An 18173-nucleotide genomic window follows, 5' to 3' on the forward strand; every position below is an offset into this window, starting at 1 on the left:
TATTGATGTTGAGGCTTTTAAAATTCATATATATATATGTATATATATATTTAATGGTATATCTATTGACATATATAGATATATCTGTTATATCCTTTGAAATGTTGATTTTAGGGAATTAAAAAAAATGTATTCTGACCTGTACTTGACAAAATGAAAAACATGGGTTTGCTTAATGGGGAGGGGGTGTGGATGAAATTTTAATTTTTTGAAAGAAACAGATCATAAACTGGGAGTGTAATCATTGTATTGTTATGTGTACTATTTTCAGATCACCAAAATATTTTATTTATGTTTTATTTAATTGATATCATGATTAAGTAGCATGAAGAAGTGAATAAAAAGTAGGTTTAGAAATATAAAATTAATTCTTTCAATAACTTAATATTTATGAGAACTATTTGCCAGGTACTTGCTTTTTTAAAAAAATATATAAATTTACTGTTAACTTTAATTCTTTCATCTTCCAGTGAAGCAAAGAGCAAAATCCATTGATCATTTAGCAAATATAAGATATAAAAATTTCTATTAACATATACAAAGTTATATAAAATACTTATATTTGCAAATACATTCAGAAATGAAATGACTTTTTAAATCCTTGAGTTTAATTTTCAATACCAAGCCTTTGAATTTAGAATCAACTTTTAATGGACATGCAACTCAACATAATATTTCTCATTTTGCAAATAACTTGTCAATTATTTTGTCATTCCTGTGGTTACACTGTGTTTATGTCAACTAAATCACATTAAAGAATTATGTATGTGAGCAATCATTTTATCATTCATAAGTTGTTGCTTTGGAACTACATTACTGAAGCAGTAACTATAATTAAGTTTTGCAGTTTAGGCAAAGGCCAAGTTAAGAACGTGTCAGCACATCGTTACAGCTTTAGAACATATCTTGCCACAGGATCAGAGCTTACTAAGCAAGATACAAGAACTTCAACTTCAAAATATGGATATGTACTGCTTACATGTTGGGTCACTCTTTACATCATGGTCCAGACAGAGAGCATGTTATAAAGGAAGGATAGTAGAGAGATTTCCAAATTGATTATATCATTCAAGAAACTGAAAAAACAATGCATGCATACCAGAATCCTTTTGTCTCCTTAGGAAGTCTCTTAGCTGTCAATTCTTGTCCCTCCAATGTTGCTTTTCCGGATAGATGTGCTTCTTTCAATTTCTAAGTTAGCTCTCCAGTGCAACTTTTTATGAAGTTCAGTTACCTGTTTCAGCCAGCAAACACATTTCAAATCATTATATACCTGCTGGATAATGATGCGCAAACCTTTTCACCATTACCCTCCCTGACATCACATTATGGGTAAGGAATTGGGTGATTTGTCCCTTTATCTCACAACTTTGCCCATCAGGCAATGGGTGTAGCAACCTTCTGTTTTCTAGACTTTTTTCCTTGAGAGGGAACTGGTAGTAGACTTGCAGATGAGGGTACTTGGAGGAACGCTGTTAAGACTGGTAGCAGCAAAGCCGAACAAGAACCTTGAACTGATTCGTGTGAGGGTAGTGGGCACAAGTTGCTTTTTTTTTTTTTTTTTAATTTGTTTACTTGTTTTGTTTTTGTTTTTAACAGCTGTAGAGGAAAGAAAAAAAAAATATGTGAGGTATTTATCCAGGCCAAATGTTTTTTGGGTAATCAGTAAAAGCTTATAAGAAACTTAGTGTTGCTATTCTATCCACAATAGAATAGTTACTTGGGCTTTTACATTTTTTTTTGTTGTTGTTGTTCAAATTACTGCCTTTAATTCAAAATGGGGAGGAAATGGTCCCTAATATGTTTCACAAATTGTTATTGCCTTTTATTCTCCTCGTTTACTGATGGAGCATCCAGTGACAATTAACATATTTAAATGTCTGAAAAAATGACTTTGTCTTAGAAATGATACAGTTGATTCTCCAACACCATTTATTTAATGCATCACTTGAAGGCTCTTGCTTAAGTTAAATCCTATGTCAGGTACGCAGAGTACATTTATAAACAACTTACCTTGCTTCCTTTAGGGAGATGGACTTCCAGGGTCATCTAGCAGCCTCAGAAATATTTTCATTGCAGGGCTGCAACTCGTTGCTCTTATTATTAATTAACTTTATAACTTCACCAAACAAAAATAGATTTATCACTTCTAGACATCTCCATCTTGTGCATGCCACTCTCTTCCTTTTATAATCAAGATTTTCAGCTGAAGACAGAAAAAATATCTTAAATATCTTAACATAGTGGCTAATGTTGCATATATGATTAGAGGGAAAAATCTATGTGCCGAAAACTATACCCATTACCTATTACGACATAAAGAGCTGTCTACTAGTGTGTGTGAGAGTATATGTATTTATCCAAATATGTGCTTGTGTGTGTGCCTTTATGAGTGTAGATGTAGATATTTGTAAGTAAATGATATGCTTGAAAGAAGTAGTCTCAGAAGAAAGAGATATAATATGTGAACTTTGATTTGCCCATTTTAATATTATATAACATGCACAGCTATATGTATAAGAAAAGAGGCACTATTAATAATCATACCAGGACAGTAGATGTAAACCAGTGTTGTCCCTGGCAAAATATGTTGCATGCGTATACACACACATCACAGATTGTACATATTAATGTGGGTTTGTATTCTGCCTTTCTATTTTCAGTTGGTTCTTTTGAGATCAAGAATATGTACCTGCTGAGTTTCTCATTTAGTGATTATAGTGACAGCCCACAGAAGTATAGCTCGTGACTTGCCATAGCTGAACTCCTGTTGTTGTAAACTTGGCAGTTACACTACCTAATTCAATATACCTCAAATAGTAATAGCTCAATAAAACCAGAGATTTAAAAGTGTTATATCTATACATTATGTAGATGAATATTACATGGTTGTTTGGGCTTTTATTAAGTATGGTTTGATATATGCTTCGAATAAATCCCTGCTTGTAAACCTCTGGCAGTAAACTAAAAACACATTTACTAAATAGAATCAACTGTAGGTTTTATTTTTATAATTTTTTGATGCAATATTTTCTTTTCAGCCACTTTGCTTTTTATTAATGTTAGTTTATAAGGGATAAATTGACATTAAATATTTTAATCAAGTTCAAAGGGATAAGAGAATGTATTTGAACCTGTCTTTTTAGGAAAGACTAAGTGGAATAGATTGGGTTTTAACAGCTAGTCCTAAAAGATGAAGATCATTAGGGTCATTAAGAAGAAGAAAACAAGAGGGCAGGTGTGATCAATACTACCAGTTGTTAAAATCTTTGTTAGTCACATTGTTTACCTTCTTTAAGTAAGTGTTAGAAGATAAGAGGTACACAAGCAAAATGATTCTGAGCATAGAGATATATATCACTTTACGGGTTAAAGTTGTGATCAGTTCTTCTGACTCTCAAATACTTTGTCAGCTGAAATTCATCTACATACGCATGTGTATATGGCCAATTCTATTGCCGAATCTAAGAATAAAGATTTTTCACCTTATTTCATACATATACACACACATATAACATACATTACACAAACAGACACACATTTTTGGCTCATATATATGCATATTAATGTAGACACATATGTGCACACATATATAAAATAGATGACCTAACGAAATAGAAAGTACAATTGCTCCTACTTGACTTTGAAGTACTCGGAAGATAATCAGACACGTAGAGTTTTCATTTATGCATTTAAATAAAGAATGACTAAGATCCAATATTTCAAACCCGATAAAAACCTCTTATTTGAAATTAATTATCCTTTTATTATATGTGTTTAACCTCTAAAATGCTCTCAATATGTTGTGTTTGATGCTATAATTAGAACAGGCTATCAATGATTTGCATACGGTTGGATGGTGGATGAGTAGAGTTAATGGATGATTGAAAGATACAAGAATCACTCTTGCTCCACCATCTTATGAGGAATTTATCAACACACTCCGAGCTTTTGTGAACACTTGTACGATTTATAAATGGTCCTCTCTTGAGGTCTCTTGCAGCTAGTTGTCTTCTTGATCTCGATGTGTTTTTCTGGCCTGGCCTGCTATGCATTGAGTCGAATAGCAATAACTTGTCTATTCAACCAATGCACTTTCAAATTGGAGTGGTTATGACCTGGAGATTTGGATCAGTTTGATAGGAAGACTAAGCCAACTCTGTAGAAGTAGTGCTTTTTTCAGTCCTTACTCTTTTCCGGTTTATCTGATCTCTATTTTGCAAAGGATCCTGATTTGCTTCAGCGTTCCTTCTTCCCCTTTCTGGGAAGTGTACATCTGCTTCTGACATCTGTCTTCTATCTTCCTTTGTAAATTATGAAGTGATGCCAACTCCTTTTATCAACAAATTACCCTTAGAAGCATTTAGAGGCTATAATGATTCTTTGATTTTCTTTGATTCTTTATGAATTTGCAAAATGACTTGATGCTTATATTAGCTTTGTTTGTCCTTTCTTTTTCCATATTTAATATTTATAGTTGGCAGGCCCAGATGGTGTACTTTGTTATGTCCTGAAATGTTGCTATTTTTTTCATTCCTTAATTACAGGAATGTCAGTCTGTAATATCCCCAGCCTCCATCTCTAGTTGACACTGGAGATTTCACATTTGTTGTATTATGTATTGAACTGACTGTTTGACACTGTGAAATACCCAGTAATCTTTCCTTAACCTTGCTGCTTTTCCATGTGTGTCTACGTTGACCATTTGCCTTTGCTGTTAGATGATACCCTCAATTTGTTGCATTTTTCAAAGTTTTACAAATATTTTAGACATTGATCTCTCCTCATAAATAAGACACTAAGGAATGAGAAAAAGAAAATAATTTGAGTTACATGGAAGCAGTCAGAAGCATTATAGAAAAAAAAAAACAAATAATTTTTTTTGTAGCTCTGGAAGAACCCTTATAATTTGATAGAGAAAAAGTATAAACATATTTATTTCACATTTTACAAATCCTGTATCTTTTAAAAATATCATGAAACCATATAGTAACAGGTCTAATTCATATACTTAAAAGTAACAGGGATTTCTTCTCATAAACTTATTTACTTTTGACTATTAAATTTTGATCAACATCATCTTTCTGCTCAATCATTGGCAAATTCTTACAGCTCAATTTCCTAAGTAACTTCAGTAAAATGTATAAGGACTTAGCTCGTCAAACTCTTAAGATCTTGCTTTTAGGGGTGCCTGGGTGGCTCAGTGGGTTAAAGCCTCTGCCTTCGGCTCGGGTCGTGATCCCAGGGTCCTGGGATCGAGCCCCACATCGGGCTCTCTGCTCAGCAGGGAGCCTGCTTCCTCCTCTCTCTCTCTGCCTACTTGTGATCTCTCTCTGTCAAATAAATAAATAAAATCTTTAAAAAAAAAAAAAGATCTTGCTTTTAGTTACATACTAGACTTTTGCAATAACGTTCCTCAACTCTTTAAATTTTCTAAATGCTAACAGAGATTATAATGCAAAGTATTTTCTTTTAATTAGTTTAAAGTTCTCATATCAAGAACTACTAAAAAATTTAGTTTTTACTATAAAAATTTAAGTAGTTTTTTTCATATTTTAATATTCTTTTAAAAATATCCTTAGAGATAGACCCAGAAATAGAAGTGTCCTCTTCATGTAACAGTCCTGTCTGGTCAATGAAGTCTGTACTTTGTCCTTGGATTCGACATCAAACAAGACATAGATTTCTCACCTACTACACCTGACAGTGTCAGCCACCTTTTAAAAAGACATTTGTAGCATGTCTAGAGACTGCTTTTCTCCTAGCTCAGGGAAATCCCTGTATACAACTCAGAGGGTACTATGTGACCTTTTGCCTTTTATGTCTATTTCATCATCTTTCTTTCTAATTTCAACTTAGAACAAAGGATATACAGCATTCTAAAATTATTGCATTGGAGGAATGGCTGGGCTGATGAAATATTTCCAACCTGGAATTTTACCTTATTATTTAATTTGGAATATGTGAAGGTAAATCACATTTTTTAACAGTGCTCATATAGGGGTGCCCGGGTGGCTCAGTCAGTAAGCATCTGCCTTCAGCTAAGGTCATGATCCCAAGGTCCTGAGACTAAGCCCTGCATCAGGCTCCCTGCTCAATGGGAAGCTGCATCTTTCTCTCCCACTCTCCTTGCTTGTGTTCACTTTCTTGTTGTGTCTGTCAAATAAATAAATAAAATCTTAAAAAAAAAAAAGGCTCATAGAAGCAACACATATTATTGTACAATTACCCTGTCGCAGACCAAAAATTACAAACAGCTACCTCATGGCCATGTTTTATTATACATGTGTATGCATGTGCACATTCACGTGCTCTGTCCTATGGTGTATTCACACACACACACACACACACACACACACGCACACACAGACACACACAGAGTTAAGATATTTCATGTGAAAGAAAGGACTTGGGGCTAATCATAAAGTAGATCTACCAAAACAAGAACACCTTTTTAAATATATATATATGATAACAACTGACTACCTAGAAGTAACTCTGACCCTCTTGTGCTAATTTGGTGTGATTCTCTATCTTGTCCCCAGTACTCCCTTTATCTGTTCATGTTTCATTGTATAAGTTGTTCTTGGCATTTTTTTGGTCTCCTTTGATAATTTTTTTTTTCTTCAAAATCGACCAGCTGCAACACCTGGATACTCGTGGCATTTTGTTCTCACATGCAGATATCATATTTATTTGTAACTATATATTTACTCTGTAAAATGTATCCTATCTGTAGTATATTATACTTCCCATGATATTTGAAACTTACATAATAGGTGGTCTATCAGTTAAACAGGTGAGGGAGAAAAATGCTTTTGGAAGAAGGAAAGGAGGCCAGAAAGTATAATGAAGCCAGATCAGATCACCAAGACACAATCTTCTATATAATGTCTATTACTTACATCTTTAGCTTTATCTTCCATTACAAAATATTTGACATATAATCAAGGACTTCTTTCATATACCCACAGTGTCTGCTAGCTTACTAACTTTGTGTTTATGACCTTTTAAAAAAATTTTTTCTTTATTTGTCAGAGCGAAAGAGTATGTGTGAGAACAAGCATGGAGAGCAGCAGGCAGAGACAGAGGGAGAAGCAGACTCCCTGCTGAGCAGGGAACCCAATGCAGGACTTGATCCCAGGACCCCAGGATCATGACCTGAGCTGAAGGCAGATGCCCAACTGACTGAGCCACCTGGGCATCCCTGTTTATGACCTTCTTTCATATTACAATGTCTTTCTGTCAAAACACTACTTTTTTTTTCAAAAACATTGATATTTTTACTGATTTTTCACCATTTGCAAGTGAACTATCAGATCTGTATAACTTTGTATGCAATGCAATAATTCTCAGTTTTAATAAGCCACTCCTAATTCTTTAAAAACCACCATCAAGATAAATGTGACCACATAATTAATTCATGATGATGACCTTATTCCTCTTTGAGGATAACCCACCACATACTATTTTCTTTTCCCCATTTTGCCTTATATTGTTACACAGGCTTTCAGGTAATCCAATGTTCTTAAGTTTCAGAATCCGTACATTTGGAAAATATAGCTTTGCATAAAGTGTTCATATTGTTTGTGTATAATGATACTAAATAAAATGATTTGTTATGTGCATTGGGAAGAAGTCTTTTATCTGAAATAGTCATAATAATCTTGGGCTGGAAAAGGAGGAAAAGGAAAGAAAAAGAGGGGATAAAACTTACTGAAAACCAGGTGCTGTGCACAGGTGTTCCAGTATTTTATGTGCTTTAGATAGTTTAATACAAAAGAACTTTATTTGAATGCTTTAATATATGGACCATGCCTGGTACATACCAGTTATTAAATAAATGTGAGATTCCTTGCTCTTTCTTTGATTGAAAGATTTAATTTATTCCTGCTTTCTTACATATTGAGGAAAAAAATTCCAATGTACCTTTCCACGATTTAGAATTATTCACATTGGATGGGTGCCTGGGTGGTTCAATTGGTTATACCTCCACTCTTGATTTTGACTCAGGTCATGATCTCAGGGTGATGAGATCCAGCTCCACAGGAGCTCTCACTGGGCAGGAGTCAGCTTCTGTTCTTCTGCCTCTTCCTCTGCCCCTCCCATATTTGCTCAGGTTGGTGTACTATCTCTCTCTCAAAATAAATAAACAAACACACAAATCTTTTAACATAAGTAAATAAATACAATTATTTACACTGGAGTTCAGAGTCCCAGAGTCCCAGTGGTTCCTACCACCGTCCCCCAATTGCCCACCTGCTCTTTCCTTTCAACATGGCAGATGCCACTGCATCCTTTGCTAAGGACTTCCTGGCAGGTGGAGTGGCTGCAGTAGTGCCCAGAGAGGAAGTCAAGCTGCTGCTGCTGCTGCAGGTGTAGCATTCCAGCAAGCAACTCACAGGGGCATAATAGACTGTGTGGTTCATATCCCCAAGGAGCGAGGATTCCTGTCCTTCTGGAGTGGCAAGTTGGCCAATGTCATCAGATACTTCTCCACCCAGGCTCACCACTGTGCCTCCACAGATAAATGCAAGTAGATCTTCCTGGGTGCTGTGGACAAGAGAACCCATTTTTGGCACTACTTTTGCAGGGAACCTGGCATCAGGTGGTGCCATTGGAGCCACATCTTTTTGTTTTGTGAATCCTCTTGATTTTGCTAGAGCCCACCTAGTAGCTGATGTGGGCAAAGCTGGAGCTGAACGGGAATTCAGAGGCCTTGGTGACTGGTTACAATCCACAATTCTGATGGGATCAAGTGGCCTATACCACGGCTTTAATGTGTGTGGGGTATTATCATCTATCTAGATGCCTACTTAAGTATCTATTATATTGCAAATAGAACATTTCCGGATCTTAATGCTCAGATCTTCATCAGCCAGATGGCAGCACAACCCCTCACAGTGGTTGCTGGGTTGAATTTCTATTCATTTGACATCCTCATTGTCCTATGATGATGTAGTCAGGCAACAGAGGAACTGACATCATGTACACAGATATGCTTGACTGCTGAAGGAAAACTTCTTGGGATGAAGGATCCAAAGCTTTTCAAGGTGTGTGGTCCAGTGTTCTCAGAGGCATGGGTGGTGTTTTTTTGCTTGTCTTGCATGACTATATCAAGAAGTTCACATAAGTTATTTCCTAGTTTTCTATCCCCCTGTGAACAGGCCTGTTGTATTATATAGCATAGCTTAAGCATTCTTGACAGATGATTAACTGTCTTTACCAACAGCAACTATTCACTGGTTGAAAATGGGAAGCAAATCGGGTTCTCTGCTCAGCATGGAGCCTGCTTCCTCCTCTCTCTCTCTGCCTGCCTTACTGCCTACTTGTGATCTCTGTCAAATAAATAAATAAAATCTTTAAAAAAAAAAAAGAAAATGGGAAGCAATAATATTCATCTGACCAGTTTTCTCTTAAAGCTTCTTCAATGATGATGGAAATCAATTGTATTTTTTATTTCAGTCACTCTTGATAAATGAATTTCAAGGAAAAAAGTATCTGAAATATAGGAAAATAAAATTATTTACATTGGAAATATTTTTCAACCTCCTTCATTATTATTTTCTGTAATTCTTTAGATTTGGTTTAAATTATTTTTCACTCTTCTCCCATTGCTTGATTAATGCATTTATTCTGAAGCATAGAGAAGCACAAGAATATATACATTAATTTAAACTAGATGGCTTCCTTTCACTTTTAACTTTCTAGTAATGTTGAATAGAGTGGTGGTGTGATTTTTAGTGGCCTATTCCATCCATAAGTCATTTATCAGACTTAAGAAACCTTATTAATTCTGTAGCTCTTCCTGTAAAACAGTAATATCTACTCTATTTTCTTCAAATTAATTTCACTAAAATTAACTCTACTTGCCTAAAGTCAGGAAAATTTTAGTTGAATCTTAATATTTTTCATCTTTTCTACCTCTGAGTTTTTAATAGGCAACTGAAATTAAATGTAATATATAAAGAAACTGAACTCCTAGATGAACACCCTTGTTCAGGATTTATAAGGACTTCAATTTTAACTCCATATTTGATAAGTTTAACATAGGGTTAATTCAAAGGTGACTATTTTAAAAAGGTTTCCATTCTTCCATAGTAAGACTTATCCTTTACATGTTATATTCTGTAAACATGCCAATAACTTTGGAGGAATGTCAAGTACACCAAAGTGATTGATTTTTTTTTTTAAAGAAAGGTGGTTATAGGATAGTTTTTATTATAATAGGTGGAAAATTAAGCCTACAATAAAATTTTAAATATAGTAATTTCTATAGTTTATGTAAATGTAATGAATTGCCTAACATTCAAAATGTAAGTACATGCCATAGTAAAAGTTTATACTATATTAAAATACTATAATTTCCCTCTTTTTGATATGTAAAATATTTTTCTACATTTGCTTATTATTTTCTAACTTCTAAAGCAAAATACATTTCCTGGATGCTCAGGTAGGAAACCTTTATTGTAATATTATTTAAATATGTACACATAAAAGCAGAAATAAACTGATAATGCTTAAACAATTTACTGAACAACAAAACCAATGTAGTTTTCAAATTAAAAGTGAGAAATACTATAAAACCAATAAATTTATAAACTGTTTTGTTGATGTGCTGAAATGAACTACTGAAAATACATAGAGTAGTGGCCTCTGTGAAATAGGTTCATTTAACCTGACCATGCTTATATTTCTAATTGTAAGATGCTGGATAAATTATTTCTCAATTTTCTTTGTTTATTCTATGAAAAAAAATGCTCAATTTTTCCAAAGTGCCAATATTCAGCCTTCACCTAGCAGAAATCCCTTTGTACAATACAAAGTTAATAACTTTCCCATATTACCTCTTGATAATTTAAATGTACTCCTTGGCTAGTGATTAAAAAAAGATAGAGATTACATACACAGAAGAAAAACCTCATGGTAATATTTGATAGTAGTCATCCTGATGTTCAACAAAGATGTCAGTTAAGCGTCTGCCTTTGGCTCAGTTCATGATCCCAGGGTCCTGGGACCTAGCTCTGCCTTGCTCAGACTCCCTTTTCAGGGGGAAGCTGCTTCTCCCTCTCCTCTGCCTCTTCCTGCACCTCATGCTCCCTCCGCACACAAAATCTCTCTCAAATAAATAAATAAAATCTTTTTAAAAAAAGACATAGATGATAGATAGATAAAGATAACTAAGAGAAGTGCATATGCTTATCGTTTACATTTTAGAAAATTAAAAATAAATATTCAAAAATTCCTGGACGGCAGGACAACTGTGGACTTCTAGGTGCCTATGAACCTTGAGAACCATGCATATCATCATCTTGCTACTTCTACCATTTGTGAACCATGGTGAATCTCAAGTCAGTATTTATAATTAAAGGAAGGCAGAAAAAGAGGTATTGGAAATGTATGAGTCTTGAATGAAATTGTGACCCAATAACATATACTCTATATTTATATGTCACAAAAGTGTTTTTCATGGTGTTTGAAATTTGAGAGGATATATAAACACCTGAGTCAGAAAACTAACACTGATTAGATAATCAACTCGAAATAAATTACCATAATAGAAATGTTTAAAGATATTCCACTGAGATGAAAGGACACAGTCAACTCTATGTCTCTATGTGTGTCTGTGTATTTTATGAGCACATTGGATTTACTTTCCTGCCTCTGTCATCCTTAGTTTGTTGACTATGTACTCTGAATTATCTGACACAGTCCCAGTTTCAAAAAATATGTTTCCAAACATGTCCCAGTTTTATTTCTTGATGTGGGATGTTTCAAATATCTTTTATCATGACATCATTTTAATGAAAACATAAATTTTATTCTAACAAATAGTTTAAATGTCTATTTATTTAGATAAAACTATAGCAAATGATCTCTCTAAATCCTTAGGAAAAAAATAACCTAATACTTTAAAAAAAAGGTTTCAATCTGAATGCAAAATCTTCTCTGTGGTTCAAACAGTTCACTAAAGCCCTGGGTTGTGGACAGAGGACAGAAATGCAAAAGGCAAACAGCTGAGAAAAGGAAGGCATGTCTCCCCCAAATGCCATCAAATAAATGAATCAATTATCCTCTAAACCTTCCAGTATTTAAAGTATCTTTTCATTTTAAATACTAATACTAATCCTTAATATCAAATTTGAATCAATCACAATAACAAAGACTAAAGGTCACTTATGTCTATCTATATTGCCAGGTTTTGTGTAATCATTTATACACATTTATGCACACACTCTGGTAGCTAATATTGTTATGTAATTTAATTATATTAAATAAATAAATATTTATATATTCATTAAAATAGTTTGTGTCATTGATAGCCATAATAACAATATATTCATAATAATAAATAACTAATCATAAATTATAAGGCACTTCTTCAAAACAGATGTGTAGAAGGATATACTGAATTAAATTTTAGGTTATCATTTGAAGGCAAATTTTTCTCTTATAATTTTTCTTATTTCCTGACTCCATAAAGGAAGATGAAGGAGATTCTACATCTGATGGGAGTCACTAAGAAAAATATTCAACGTAATTGTCAACTATCAACACTGGACACTGGGAAAATCAGCAATACCTCTGTAAACAACATTGTGGGATTTTCAGTGGGTACAGATTAATATGAGCTCTACCTAACATTGGACATATAGCAAATAACACTTCTATTGCCATGAAAATAGAGGACATTGAGAGACTACGCTAAGTAGATCTCAAGCTGAAGTAAGAAAATAAAATTCATTAAGTACTTATAAGGCATGGTCACTGGTGGCCAAGAATTGATTAGATCAACACAAAGAATGGAACATTATAACATAGGCCACCCACAGTGGTGGTCCAGTACAAAGACTCCAAAAATTAGGCCTGCTTTATCACATAGTAGTGAACTTGAACAGGTTACTCAACCCTTCTTCTTCCTCACAGACAAATAAGGGAAAATAAGCTCATACCTGAGGTGTTGTTTGGAAGACTTGATTAATATATCTAAAAAAATGCTCAGAACTGACAGTGCATGCTAGATAGTATTCTGGTGACAAGGAATCATAATTCTATGAACTATGTTTGATAACTTCCCATTAATTATAGGCCTTGCATTGAGAAATAATAAACTTTTAAATGAAGTCTTTTTCTTAATGAGCCTTTTAATATGCAAGCTGAATTTGATTTTAACATAGCTCAGAGTAAACTTACTTTGTAAATATAACTATATTATATTTATTTTGCATAATGATTTTAAACATATGCATGCTAAATTAAGCTCTTACATTATAAAAACAACAATCTTTACCATAAATATACTGACTGCCCACTTGTGTCTTAAAGATAACATATTTTACTTTCATAACTCTTCTGAAATCTAGTATCAGAGAATAAGCATTTAAGGTAAAAGAATAAACGTGGTGTCATTGTCTTCAATGATGCTATAATTTACTATGAAATATTCCTAAACAAAAGGATTTAGGGAGGCTCCTCTATGGCTATTTATTCTTTATATGAAATTCCATGACTAGCTATTGAATTTATTCTATATGCAATATAATATTATTATCTGAAAATGCATAGTACTTCAGAAATGAAATCCATACATATACCAGGCTTTCACTGACCTTGACTTCTTTTTTTTTTTTTTTTTGGGAAGAAGATAATCACCTGCATGTTTCTGAGAAGAGTTAATACAATGAGGCAGAAGCAGTACTATCCAGGAGGAATTAGATTCCAGATTATATTAATCACTGTCTACATCCTCTCAACTTTGTGACACAGAAATCAAGGACAAAAAATTAAGGCCAAGGATTAAAACAGAAACACTGTGCCAAAAGTGGTAACACATATTTTCTGAAAACTGATACTATAATTCATTTAAAATAAAAACGTGATTTAAACATGTTTCAAGTATGGAGCATTTAACTCTTAATAATGAGTTACTTTAGGAAGAAATTTTAGGCTACATGACCATTATTTGCAATTAAGTTCCAAAACTAACATATTTTTTTTAAAGAATATTCCTTTTAAAAAGTATATTTCTGAACAAATAAAGTTAAATCAAATGTTCTATTTATACTTGATTCTGCCAATATAACAAAAATGGATTGTTGCTATTGCATAATATAGTATAATTGAAAACTTTAAGAAGCATCACTATTATATTCAGCACTGGAATGTTCATTTTGTGACGTATAGGCATTTATCACTTTAACATATGTTATATTAAAATATATAAAAGTTATTGAATAATTTTCATGGTTAACATGTAAGCAACCCTCCAAAATAATGTTTTGACAATTCCCAGAATATTATTCACCAAACTATTAGTATTACTTTTCCTAGGAAAACACATTTGAGAGTTAGTGGGTCTGAATTTAGAAACAAACAAAAAAAGATCTCATACTGAACACATTTCACACCTTTTCTTCATTGGGGACACTCACTCAAATTAAATACTTCAAGTGCTAATAATAAATATTTAAGTATTAAAAGAGTCCAAATTATCACTGATCTTAGTACAAAATAAAATATAAATGTTAATCACTTAATGTAATATTCTATGCAAATAATGGTGGTTTTGATTTTCTATGATATATTCCATGTAGGCTCTTTTACTATTACTTCCCCACGTTTTAAAACGTATGAAATTATTAAATTATATTGATCAAATTTGTTTACCTCAGCACAAAAAAAAAACAGAATCTTTAATGAATGATTAGAAATTTATTGCAAATATAGTTTTAAATTCTAATTTCATTTTCTATCAACTGCATTTTGTTACCAGGAGATTAGTATTCCTTCTCTGCCTTTGATTATTAAAATAAAATGACAACTTTGACTCTTCAAAACCTTAATTACAGAGATTAGGAACTTAATTATTGATATTATAGTTTCTGTAAGTGAAAATATAACATCTGTTTTTATAACAAAAGTAATAACTACAATAGAAAAAGACATTTTCGAAAGAAAAACATTTAATTCATTACCCCACTTTGCATAGGGTTCTCTTCTTTTTCCTACAAGGAAACAGAAGTATAGGACTCACATCACAAAAGCACAGTTTGATAAGTTTCAGTTAGTGTCTGGAGAAATAATAACTGATGGTCTTTTCCAAGGAGGTACCTTAAAGAAGCTGAGCATGTTTTAAAACAATTTTTAAAAAGCCTTAATCATTTTCTTGGGTTAGAATGCTGGAATTGCCATGCTTGGATGGAGAGACCCACAGATACACATATAAACGATATGCTACAAGGATTTCTTTTAAATAATAAAGTTGATTATTATTTCGTGTGTGTGCATCTGGGAATATGGAGAAATGAGGTTTCTAAAATCTAATGTGAATTCCTTATATATAACTTACAAGCTTGTTACCCAGGTGACAGTGTCATCTATACTTGGTAAAGCAATTTAGATTCACTGTAATTTGTATAGCAATGTCAATTTATTTGTTTGATATTCAAATGTGATGCTATGCTCAGCTTGAAACACTATTTTTATATTTTTCCATCAGCCATTTTTGGATGTGACTTCATATTCTTGTACATAAGATTTAATTCTCCATTATTTAGTTTTAAATGAATAATTCATGTAATTCAAAATTTTACTCACAAAAAGCATAACCATATATGCATATAACTACATATATAGTTAAAATATGTTTTATAGTTATATATATTTATAAAATATGAAAATAAAGGTGAAAAAAGTCATCCATTATCTTTGACATATAAAATATCTAAAAATAGCATCAACAATAAAATGATCCTCAATATATATAAACCCTGAATGCAATAACCTCTTTTTGCCCTTTTCCTTGCCTTTACAAGTTTGGAACATCTGGGGATTCAACTGAAGAGCTGGGAAAGCTTTGAAAACTCTGTTCTTATTAACACCTGATTTTTGACCTTGAGGTTCTCATCTGCTCTCTTTATATGAATTCTGTAACACATCCAGAGTATGTTTCTAATATGATACAGTCTTTGAAATATCCTAATAAAAATAATATCAAAAAATTAGTCTCTTAAAAATTAAATCACATGCTTCCAAGATTGCTAACACTGAAATAATGGAAGCCATTAAAATAATACATTAAAAAAAGTTTAATGTTTGAAATTTAATGTTTCATAGTTAATTCTTAGTTAATCCCTAGCAATGAAGTGTCATTTGTTTGTAAATTATTCTAAGATGAGAAATTTATAGGAGGATGAATATGTACAAAGAACAAATTTTAAAAAGAAAAATAGGAATTTGATAAATTTGAAAAGCATCTCTACTTTGTGCTTAATCATTGATTTTGGAGGTATTTTCTTTACAAAATAGCCAATATCCCAAAATAAAATAAATAAATAAATAAAATATTCAGTGATGTAAAAAATGGTCAATCATGCTTTTTAAGATAAACTTAATCATTTTTTATTATTTTTAACTGTAGAAAAAAGCTAAAAAATAGTTCAACTCTGAATTCATTTTATTTCCTAATGGGATCACGCATTTCCTCTGTTTACTTCTATTCATTTAATTTACTGGTATATATATATATATATATATATATATATATATTCAATCTCTTTAAATTTAATCTTCATTCAACCAGAGAAATCCCAATAAATTCTTCTCTTGAACTACCTTCTTTGTTCACATCTGTTTGCTTACATAATACTGCAGTCTAAAACTTCCTTGAGGACAAAATTCCAGTCTTAGTCACACTTACATATTTAATGATTGAATCGTGAATGACTGGATACTAAATAACTATTTACTATGACCTACTCATACAAAATATATTTAAGCTGAGGTTCTTTGTCTTTTATACTCAGGCTGCTCTGACTAGTAGGTATTAAGAGGGATCATTAATTGACCAGTGGTTGCCTGGATACATATTGTACCCTGTCAAAAGCAGTACTTTTTAGACGTGTTCGTTTTCAATTCCTTTGCTTTTAGCTGATTAAGTTAAAACTGCTTAACTAAAAGCAAGCTTTTCAAATAGTTATTTGAGTACAGGAGAAACCATATAAAGTTCAAAAGTATCCCAGTATTCTTATAGATACCATTTTGAAGACATAATTCTCAGCCAGGTATTTTCTTTAATTTTGTAACTTCAACTCTTGCTATCATGAAGTTTCCCATTCCAGTTATCTATTTGTATGTGTTCCCTATGAAGTTTATCTTCTTAATAGGGGACAGGCATACTAAAATTAATTTTGAATATATTCACATTCATAGTTACTTCAAATTCTCCTCCGCCTCACCCTTTTTTAAGATTTGAGTGTAGTTGACGCACAATGTTAAATTAATTTCACATATATAGCATAATTATTCAACAGCTCTATATACTATGTTATGTTCCCCATAAGTGTAATTATCATCTGACACCATGCAACACAATTACAATACCATTGACTATGTTTTCCATGCTATACCTTCTCTTCCTGTGACTTATTCATTTCATAACTGGAAACCTGTATAAAAACTCTCTCTTGACGTACAAGTGGAACACTTCATCCAGTATTTCCAGAACCCTTACAAGGAGATTGACTTTTATCCTGATACACCTTCCCGATTTCCAGAACACTGTGTTACAAATTAATTAACATTAATAAAGTAATGAACAGAAGCAAGTTTGAAGCAGCAGCATGATGTATCCATTTTCTGGAGAACTTGAAATATCTGCAAATTTTCAAATTAGAAATATCCAACAAACCTTTAGAAATATAGATAGATAGGGGCGCTTGGGTGGCTCAGTGGGTTGGGCCTCTGCCTTTGGCTCAGGTCATGATCTTAGGGTCCTGGGATCAAGCCCTGCATCAGCTCTCTGCTCAACGGGGAGCCTGCTTCCCTCCCTCTCTCTGCCTGCTTCTCTGCCAATTTGTGATCTCTGACTGTCAAATAAATAAATAAAATTTAAAAAAAATTAAAAAAAGAAATACAAAAGATACATTTCTGTTTATTGACTATTTTTTGGTGAATATTATTGTTCAGTAAAAAGATTCTCATACTTTATTCCTAATCTGATATATCCATTAACATATCTCTTCTCCATGTCTTAATTTGGCTTTTTTTAGTCTCCTGTGTAGTAAACCAAGGCATTTACCACTGCCCATAAGGTCAATTTTAACTCTACCCTGAGCGGTTCTTTTTCCAAACCATGTAGGTAATGAGGAGCTATACTCAAAGTTGTATCCCAG

The 18173-nt window shown here is 32.8% G+C and overlaps 1 pseudogene; it reads left to right on the forward strand.

The window, feature by feature from the left end:
* Window positions 1-8277: 8277 nt before the first annotated feature.
* LOC122889309 lies at window positions 8278-9133 on the forward strand (annotated as a pseudogene).
* The last annotated feature ends 9040 nt before the right edge of the window (window positions 9134-18173 follow it).

The sequence above is a fragment of the Neovison vison genome, chromosome 11 (genome assembly GCF_020171115.1).
Source record: "Neovison vison isolate M4711 chromosome 11, ASM_NN_V1, whole genome shotgun sequence".
Classification (NCBI taxonomy): domain Eukaryota; kingdom Metazoa; phylum Chordata; class Mammalia; order Carnivora; family Mustelidae; genus Neogale; species Neogale vison.